Here is a 10,855-nt window from a genome sequence, read left to right as displayed (position 1 = left end):
TGTCAGCCCAGACCCCATTGCCCTGTAGACCAGGAAACCCCGGGGTAAATGGGCAACATCTGTTTGGGGCTACTTATGCCTTGCAGCATAAGTGCTAGGGTGGCCAGGCTGTCATTAGTTAGTGCTTGTGGTTGGCAGCTGGCTGAGAATTAGCCCCTGAAATTACACCAGGCACTGCAAGTCTGCTTCCAACAAGCTCTGCATGCAGGCTCCCTTCTCCGGAGGACCCGAGAGCAGCGGACCGTGAGTCAGAAGGGCCTGCCCTCACTACTCAGTGGTTGTTGACTTCTGGGGAAAGCCATGTAACCTCTCTGAGCCTTAGTCTCCTCCTCTGTGGAGGGGGAGGGTCATGATAGTATACTCAGAGCACCCACACCACAAGGATTAGGGTAGCTCCCCCTTTCCGTTTTGAGAGGGCCCGCGGCATTAGGGGACGGGGCACTCCCAAGTCTCAGCGCGGGACCTCCCGGGGACCTCCTCTGCCCCAGCAGACACCACAGAAAAGAGGTGTCTTCCTGAACAGCGAATGTGTCCCTTGGCGGTGTAAGTGTCAGATGCTGGGAGTGTTCACACGGGCTTCCGTAGGCTCTGGGGACTACGCCGCCCAGAGAGAAGCCTGTGCTCACGTGTCTATGCGCACCTCTCATGCCCAGGCACTTCCGTAACACCTTTCATCTTTCAATAACACTTGGAAATCTACTTCGTTTAAATTCTACCTCTTCGCCCACATGGCAATTAGAGAGGTCGATGATTGCCGGGCACTTAGGAGATGGAGTCGTAAGCAGTCCTGCCTCTTTGGGCGCCTCTAAATGCCTTAAAAGCATCCGGACAGATCTTCAGTCTCTTGTTTGTTTTTTGTTTTTGTTTTTGTTTTGAGAAAAACCAAAAGGGGCTGCCACGGTTGGGTCCCTAGACCTACCTCTGTCAGGGAACTTTTCAGTCACTGCTAAGTCTAGGCTATCCTGGTCCAAACCCGTTGGAGTGGCCTGGGTTATGGCAAACTGTACTGATGACATCTCCAACAAAGTTGGAGTTTCAAGGGTTAGGTAGAGGAAGGATGTGTTGGCGAGAGATTCCTGGGACTCCCCTCTTTTGTTGGACCTAGAGTTCCCCAGGTGCACAGAACTTTGTCACCAGGCTTTCTTTGTTCATTGCACTGCCACTACGTGAGAGAGAAGGAATTTTTCCGGAGCCAGTATTTTCCAAGACGTTCGGCAGCATTTGTCTCTTGGGCTACTGAATGACACCCTGTATGTGAAGGCATGTGACAAGGTACGAAGTGCTAAAATCAGGAGGAGACATAAGTGGTTAAAATCCATAGACCTTGGTTATAAAGTTGACTAAGGCAATCTGATTATAGTTCAGCCACTGGGCTCTGGGCTCCAGTGCCATGCTTGAAATGGAAAGGTGTGATTTCCCTTTTGGGCCCCACGCATTTAAAGGACGGATGGGATATTTGTGCACAGGCAGCTCAGGCCTCGCTGGCCCAGGGCCCCAGCAAGGAGGAGGGCTGATAGCCTCCCCTCCGGGTCCGCCTCACTCCTGATGCGCGACGCTGTTCTTACATCCTGGCAGAAGGTTCCTCCTTGGACAAGACAATGAAAGGACTGTTTCCTGAGAAACCGTGAGCTGTTAGGACAAGTCCACCCACCCCTTTTACAGTCAGTCGTTGCCTTTGCAGAACCTGCCCCAAGTGGAGACAAACTGTTAGCCCACGACTCTGCCCCGTGGGCAGGCTCCTCCCCCTTCCTCTCCTCTGGGCGCTGGTGGACAGATGGCCCAGCAAAGTGTCCGGGGCTTGATCCACCGTCTGTGGGTTGTTGCCGCTGGAAAATTCCACTCGTTTAAAGGAAAAAAATAAAATCTGCTTTGGGCTCCACCTCTGGAGCTAGAAAACTCCTTAATCAAACTAAACACCTTAACAAGCCCCAGTGTCAGCCAAAGGAGAAACAGATGAAAATGCAAACCCTCAGCAGCGTTTGGCCTGGTTTGTAGTGGCATCTGTACCGGTGCTCTGCAGCGTGTCTCCGAGGACGCTTTGAGGACGTGGCCCTGCTTGTACACGGCGGGACCCCATTCCTTATCCAGAGGTGAGGCACAGGGTGCTGCGGAGCCTTCCATCTGGGGCTGTTCTAGAATACAGCACTGCCTTCTCTTGTAGGACCTTCAGAAAAATATTCAGTATTATGTAAGTGATATGTGACTTTTGTATTAAAGTGGAGTCCACATAACCTAAAAGTAACCCTTTTATTAAACAAATTTTTTTAATAGTTTGTTCATTTTTCACAGAGCATGAGTGGGGGAGGGGCAGAGGGAGAGAGGGAGACATAGGATCGGAAACAGGCTCCAGGCTCTGAGCTGTCAGCACCGAGGCCGACGTGGGGCTTGAGCTCACAAACCCTGAGATCGTGACCAGAGCCGAAGTCGGATGCTTAACCGACAGAGCCACCCAAGCGCCCCTAAAAGTAACCCTTTTATTTAAAAAAAAAATTTTTTTTTAACATTTATTTATTTTTGAGACAGAGAGAGACAGAGCACGAACGGGAGAGGGTCAGAGAGAGGGAGACACAGAATCTGAAACAGGCTCCAGGTTCTGAGCCATCAGCCCAGAGCCCAACACAGGGCTCGAACTCGCGGACCGTGAAATCATGACCTGAGCTGAAGTCGGCCGCTTAACTGACTGAGCCACCCAGGCGCCCCTAAAAGTAACCCTTTTAGAGTGAACAATTCAGTTGCATGTAGTACCTTCACCGTGTTGTGCAACACGGATTCCTGTCTAGTTCCAAAACATTTCATCAGCCCAAAAGGAAACCCTGACCCATCAAGCAATTGCTCCCTGTTTCCCCCCCCCCCCACCCCCCCGTTCCTGGCAAGCACCAATCTGCTTTCTGTCTCCATGGATTTATAGCTAGGCAGTACTTTTCAGAATCCCAATGAGTCCGTTTTCTGAACTAAAAAAACCATCCTGAAACATCAGCACAGAAAATAAGCTCATATATATGGATAGCAATATAGTTTCCCCCTTATTTTAGTGTTTTGTAGATTTCAGGCACCTACACATTCATGGTCTCGTTCAGAAGCCCGAGAGACAAACGTTACTGAACGTGTTGGAAATTATCAGCTCTGGGAGAAATTCCTTTTCCCTTACGCAGTGGTGTGTCTGGTATACTGGTGAATACAGTCACTACCTTGATCCGCTGCACAAGGCATGCGTTTGTTTCCCAAGTAAAGATGGAATAAACCTGAAAAGACAGACTTTGTTCCCTGATGAAAACAGACATCCTTTTCACGTTGTAAACACGGGACACCTGCGTTTAAATTAATTTTCAAAATGAATGCGTAGGTGGAGACTGTCGCCACCATATTCCTACACATATGAGGGAGAAAATATCATCTGCATTTAAGGATATATTTATTAGTATATTAGTTATATATATATATATATATATATATATATATATATATATTAGTATATATATATATATATATATATATATATATATATTAGTATATATATATATATTAGTGTCCCTACTAAGTGTGCGGCACCATGAAAGTCACTATCGGGGACAGAGTTGCATAGGACACTAGTTAGACGAGTGTTTTGTAGAAGATGGCTCTTGGCTTCACAGGCAAACGTTTTCATTGTTCATGTGTTATCGATTAACTACCAACTGGAAGCTTCCCTCAAGGTTCGAGTCTGGTGGGGGTGAAGTGTTGACGAAGGCAGGCATTCCAGGAGCTGACGTTCTGGGGTTCAGCCTGTGGCGGGTGGGGGTTTCAGAGAAGAATCCGCAGTGGGAGGGCCCTGGGCCAGAAGGAGGGCATGTCTGTACGAGAGGGAGCAGTTGGAGCAAAGACTCCTGGTGAGGGAGGAAAGTGGGGGGCAACTTCGGGGACTGGAAAGGAGTCCCCAGTATCTGGAGCATGGATTGACTTATGGGGTGATGGAAATTTAACCTGAGACCCCCAGGGCCTTACTGACAGGCTCGGTTCTTTTTATCGGTCATCAGGCAGGCAATGTGCTCACGCTGGGGAGATAGAGGTGATAAGGGAGCACGTGCCTGTGCACACACGTGCACGCACACGCGCTCACACTCCTTGCCATCGTCAATGAGGGGAGGATCAAGTAATTATGGAGTGTCTTAGAGAAGACTTATAAGGTGTCGCAGGTGCAGGGACCACTGACACTTTCCCTAGTCTAGGGAAGCTTCCCAGAACTAGGGGCTTTCAAGCCAAGATCCCAAAAGTCAGCGGAAATGAGAGCTTTTATTTTGAAGTATGGGGAGCTGCAGAGTGGTTTTGAATGGGGAGTGACACAGTGACAGTCACACTCAGAAGTTGAATGCATTAGAATGCAGGACAGGGGTGGGCAGTGAAGGGGAGAAAGGAAGCCGAGACAGGGGGGGTCCCTGAGGAGGCCCTGCCCACAGCCCAGGAGACGGCCAGAGCTTGCAGTGAGGTCAGAGAGGCAAGAAGGTGCTCCTGGGGATCCAAGACCTCTGGTCGCAGGAATAAAAACCAGAGGAGCAAGAGGGCAAGCGGAGGAGCTGGGTGGGGAGGCGCGTTAATTCGAGGAGGGTCCGGGATTTGCAGGTGCACACGCTCTGCTGAGTGCGAAGCCGGGCCCGCAGCTCCCAGATTCGGGATTTCCTTCTGGAGAAAACCAGCCAGGCTTGCAGATTGGTGCCACCACCAGTTCATGGCTCCAGCCTGGCCGGAGCCTCGACCCTTTGTGCTCCTGGCCAGTTCTCTCTCTTGTTTCCCAGAAGGGGTGCTCACGCTGCCTCCTGTCTCTCCCAAATCTTCTCCTACCACCGCACTTACCACGGATGACATCACGGCCACTTGGCAGAAGGCGTGTGGGCCATCCATAGGGGATCTCCTCGCCCTGCCATTGTTAAATTGACAGCCTGCCTGCCACCTTCCCTCCTCTGCCTGCTTTCACAGAGAAGCCCCAGGCTCCCTGTAGTGTCAGCTCCGGGTCTTACATGGTCCTTGTGCTTGGGGAACCTCGTGAGCCAGTGTCCTCCCCTTCCTATTCTGTCCTGGACCTTTACCTCTCCAAGGGGCCCTTCCTTTCCCATCAGCGTTCAGCGAGGTTAAGTCTCACCCATCTTAAAAGTGCCAAGAACCAGGGGCATCTGGGTGACTCAGTCGGTTAAGCGTCTGACTCTTGATTTCGGCTCAGGTCATGACCTCATGGTCGTGAGATCAAGCCTCATGTCCGGCTCTGCGCTGGGCATGGAGCCTGATTGAGATTCTCTCTCTCCTTTTCCCTCTGCTCTTCCCCAGCTTCTGCACACACACTCTCTCTTTCTCTCTCTCTCTAAAAAAAAAAAAAAAAAAAAAAAAAAAAAAAAAATGCCAAGAACCTTCCTAGACCCCTCCTCCAGTTTTAGCTTCCTAGTCAAGGAGAGCCTCGGAGGAGTTCTCTCCACTCGCTGAGCCACTTCCTCCCCAACTCACCCCCTGCAGCTGGCTGCCACCCCCACGGCCCTGACACCACTACCCTGTGACCAAATCCCACACATCACAGCCTGCATCTCCTTGCCCACTGCACAGCAGCCAGCACCGCTAACTGCTCCTTGGACGTGCCATTTTCTTTGCTTCCCTCTTCCTGCCCATGACCCTCATCTCTGCCTCACCGCCCGTCTCAGTGCAGGGCACTGCCTCACCTCCTAACTATGTTTCAAATCTGAATGTTCTATCCAGCCCCACTGCCGCCATCCTGGTCCCCGCCCCATCACCCCTCCCCGGCGACAACTGCGGCCACCTCCCCTACCCCCACGCTGCTGCCCAGACTGCTTTTGTATGTTCAACACTCTGCTTCCTGCTGCTGCAGGTTCTGGGGCCCTACCCCCAGACGGATTATGTTAGCCTCCTGCTCAAAGCCCACCCTAGAGATAGATCAGTTAGGATTCCTTTCAGCTGCCTGTGACAGAAAATCCAAACGAACAGAACCTTAAACACACCGGGTTTTATTCTCTCCTATAAAAGTCTGGAGCTGGAGTTTAAGGGCTCGTCTCATGGTTCCATGAGGTTGTCAGGGGCCAGGGCCCTCCCGCCGTTCTTTCTTGTCCGATCCCCAAGTGTGACCCTAAATCCCATGACCCAATTTTCAGCAACCCCAGGCCATTACATTTGCTTTCCAAGAAGCAGGATAGAGGAATGGCCCCTTTTATTTTGACTCCTTCCCTGAAAAATCTTAGGACGCTTCTGTTTCTATTTTATTAGCTAGAACTTACAATCCTGAGGCCAGAGCTAGGTAGCTGCAAGGGAGTCTGAGATACAGTCTTAGTAATAAAACGAGGGGTTATGTTCGTAAGGAGAAAGGGGAGAATGGATACTGGAGTAAACAACTAGCTGTTTCTGCTGGAGTCGGCCCTTTGGCCACCCCAAAATTCATGTGCTCCCCTCTTCCCATGTACTGAATTCTCCTCCCCTCCCAGGGGAGACCATCCCAAAACCTCATGCGGATCCGAGCCCAGGATTATCAGGCGATGTGCAGTCCTCTCCGTGGGCTTCAAGTTTAGCTTGACGCGAAAACAATAAGCTCAAAGACACCACCCTACACCAGGTGGAAGGGGGACGTGGTAATTGCAGCGAAGACCTCCATTCAGAAAAGGGAAGCATGGGATCACATCAGGCCCTGGTTTGTAGCAAGCACCCAGTGCTAATAGGCTGGAGGAGTAAAGACCTCCCTCCTGAGCAGTGGAGTTAAATTCTTGGTTAGCCCCCTCCGGCAGCCCCTTTTCTGTTCATTGGGAAGAATTCTTTTCGTTCACTGTCTGTCTCTGGGCTTTTCCTTCCGGGAGGTTCTTCCTGGTCCATCACCCCTCAAGCTATGCTTGAAATGGGCATTGGGAGCTTCAGGGGGTTCGTAGTCTACTTCCTGCTGTTCTGGGGCCCAAGCATTTTACTAGGAAATAGCTGTTAAATGACAGGACTTTGTCAATGCTTGTTGTTCAATGCATTTTTTTTTTTTTTTTTTAATCTTAGGCTTTCAAACTATCCGCTTCTGGTTAGTTTCTTATGCAAAAGCCACAGCTAAAGCTCTAGTGTTGCCATCATTTTAACACCATATGGGAACCAGAGTGGCTTGAGAAGGTGACATTTACCCAACATGGGGCTCGAACTCACAACTCCAAGAGAGAAGGCTAAATTCTAACCTTCTCTGTGCCTAACCACACTGAAGTGTACTTTGGTGTGACGACCTCTCGAGAGATATGTACAGAAATCGCCTCTCAGGGCCTGAGAAACCACCACCCCTTCCCCCATCAAACACACCTCCACTTGGGACTTGCAAGATGGATGATTAGGACACACACCTGACTTCCTTCCACACCTCCTTCCTCTCTTGCCTCCTCCCCAATATTTTCCAAACCTAAGAGCGGGGCTTTCTCCTCGGTTTTCTTCCTGAAGTAAAGCTCTACCAGCAGGCGTACTTCTTGATATCTTTTAAAGAGGAAGTTACAGACATCTAGAATACCCCATTTCCTAACAATGATGGACTTTCAAGACTACTGTCTGGCTGAAAAAAAAATTCTGTCGTGGATGTCAGAAGCCAAACATTACTTATCTTCCCAGTGTTTTTTGTCTTCGATAATCCTAACTTCACTTCCAAAGCAAGCAGATAATTGCAGTGACCAGGAAGAAGGTCACATGCACAGAAACACAAAAGAGAAATGCCAGTTATTCCATTTTTCAAAATAGGATCCTGCTTGCATCATTCAAGACTTCCTATTTGACTTAGGGTAAGTCCAAAATGTGTAAGACTGTTCTTTGGGGTCTGAGCCTCACATATCCCCTAGCCTCAGCTGATCAAACTCCCAGCCTCACACCATGCACGGCAAACACACTAGACCTTTCTCAGTCCTCTTAGCACATTTTGCTCAGGACCTTCCTAATAGCTTCCGGGTGGTCTGGAAAGCTCTTTGCCTCTCTCTTGAATTGACCAAATCTTGTCCATTTCTCAGGTTTCGATTTAAAGGTCACTGTCTTCAAGAGGATTTCCCTGACCCATGGCATCCCTCAGAACACCTTGTGCCCTATGACTTTTGAATTAGTTATTTTATATGATGTATCAAGTACCTCTGTTTCCCATGGAAACATCAGCTGGAGGAGGGCGAGAACGATGTCTGTCTGTCCTGGCACAACATCAGATCATCCTAAACTCTAATCTGGATTAGAAAGATGAGTTCCTAAGGGTGCCTGGGTGGCTCTGTCGGTTAAGTGTCTGACTGGATTTTGGCTCAGGTCACCATCTCGCGGTTTGTGAGTTCGAGCCCCACATGGGGCTCTGCGCTATCCACGCGGAGCCTGCTTGGGATTCTCTCTCCCTTTCTCTCTTCCTCTCCCTCTCTGTCAAAAAAGATAAACTTAAAAAAAAAAAAGAAAGATGAGTTTCTAAAATGCAAGTGTGCTTAAAATTCTTCCTCTTCACACTCAGGTTAAAGTCAAGCTACTCCATGTAGCCTCCAAGGCCCTGCATGCTCTGGCCCCATCTCCCACCTGCCTCCCCTTCAGTGTCCATCTAGACACTATGTCTTTCAGTGTGTTAAAGCAGCTGAACCTTTGCCTCCAAGGTTTCAGATATGAAATGATGAAATGATATGCTTTGCAGATTTGTATTCATCCTTCAGCTCTTAGCTGAGAGCTCTATTGATTGGTTGACTGGCTTGTTCATTCATCCTGGTTCTATGTGCCAGGAACTCTCTTAAGTCCTAAGGAAACGGATGAATCAGACAGGTGCGGGTCCCCGTCCCCCTGGTCTCTTCCCTGACCACCCAAGCCCTGAGGCTCGGTGATGTGTCTCTTCTACGGCTCCCCTGTCTCTCTGAAAAATCCACAGTTTTGCCTGATCACACGTCGTAATGACGGTTTCCCTGTCTCCCCTGCTAGCTCATGAGCTATTCATTGAATGAATTTATGAACAAAGTCCTTTGCTCACAATAGTTCAAAGAAATAGGAAATGCCATAGAGTGGATTCGCTGGACCACAAATACCGTGAGCAGGAGGCACAGGGCACCATGGACAAGGGGGTGGGGCCAGAGGCAAAGGCAGCAAGAGAGGTCTCTCCTCCTCCTCCTTCCTCAGGAAGTTACAGAAAGTGTGGTCTGAGAAATGTGTGTGGAACCGGACACAGATTCTGTTTATTCTATAACCAGAATAGGTAAACCCAAAGAGGCTGAATGGTTGGCGGTTGCCAGGGGCGAGGGAGAAAGAGGAAAGGGGAGTGATAGCTTCGTGGGGTTTTCTTTGGGGATAATGCAAATGTTTCAAAAGTAGGTACAGGTAGTGGTTACACAACATCGTGAATGTACTGAATGCCACTGAACTGTACGCTTTTAAGATGATTAATGCTGTTCTGTGAATTTCACCTCAGGAAGGAAGGAAGGAAGGAAGGAAGGAAGGAAGGAAGGACAGGCAGACGTGTAGCTGGAGTGAGAGGTGGGTGTGTGGGGGCAGTTTCTCTTCCTCTGCCAGTCCCTGATGGGGGCACGGTGACGCCTAGGACTCTGGGGCTGGCTGAGTCGGCTCTGAAAGGAGGAAGGGCTTCCCAGAGCCACCTGGTTCTCCTCCAGGTCCAGGTAAGCTTGGGACACCTGGACACTGGCCCCTGTACGCACCTGGGCACTGTGCAAGAGCATCACAAGCCTCTCAGCTGCAGGGACCAGATGGCGGCCTTTCCCGGATGGGGCGGAAAAGGAATGCTTGGGGACACATCCACACCAAGAATCAGTTCTCAAAAGCAATGGCGAGTAAGTGTGAATGTGTTTGTGAGGGCCTGTCTAGCGGATGGGCAATGCCGCCAGAGGAAACCGCCCATAATATGGAACCAGAAGGATTGCTTGTTGGTCCCTGCTCTGCCAACTAATGGCTATGTAGTCATAAGTAAGGCACTTTTTAGTTCTGAGTAAAAAAAATTAGAGCCACGCGATTACTGGTGGAGAGGCAAAATGGTACGGCCACTTTGGAAGACAATTTGACAGTTTCTCACAAAACTAAACCTACTTTATAAACCTGCAATGGTGTTCCTAGGTATTCATCCAAAAGAGTTGAAAACCCTGCACGCAGATGTTTATAGCGGCTTTATTCATAAATGCCAACCAAGACATCCTTCAGTGGATGGATGGGTAAATGAACCGTGGTCCATCTGGACACTGGAATATTCTTCAGCACTAAAGAAATGAGCTGCCAAGCCATGAAAAGATATGGAAGAACCTTACATGCCTATTACTCTGTGGAAAGAAGCCAAACCACAAAGGCTACAGCACTGTACGATTCCAACTACGTGACATTCTGGAAGAGGAAAAACTACAGAGACAATAAAAAGATCAGTTGCCAAGGGTTAGAGGGGAGGGAGGGCTGAATGGGCAGAGCACAGAGGATTTCTAGGCGGTAAAACTACTCTATATGATACCACAATGATGGAGAGAGGGCGTTATGCATTTGCTCGAGCCCACAGAATATACAACACCTGGAGTGAGCGCTAATGTAAATGATGGGCTTTGGGTGATAATGACGGGTCGTTGGTGGGCCCACGTGACTGAATGCAGGTTCGTGGACCGTCAGCTGTACGGCTCCGGTGGGGATGTGGACAGTGAGGGGCCGTGGGCTTATATGGGAAATCTTTGCATACTCCTCTCAATGTTGCTGTCATCCTAACACTGCTCTAAAAAAATAGTTTATTTAAAGAAAAAGGGACTGGAGGGGTGCCTGGGTGGCTCAATTGGTTAAGCGTCCGACTTCGGCTCAGGTCATGATCTCACGGTTTGTGGGTTTGAGCCCCGTGTCAGGCTCTGAGCAGACAGCTCAGAGCCTGGACCCTGCTTCGGATTCTGTGTCTTCC

This window comes from Panthera pardus, unplaced genomic scaffold (assembly GCF_024362965.1).
Source record: "Panthera pardus isolate Hobbes unplaced genomic scaffold, ASM2436296v1 HiC_scaffold_26, whole genome shotgun sequence".
NCBI classification, from domain to species: Eukaryota; Metazoa; Chordata; class Mammalia; order Carnivora; family Felidae; genus Panthera; species Panthera pardus.
The sequence above is the reverse complement of the archived record's forward strand: the minus strand, read 5'-3'. Positions refer to the sequence as shown.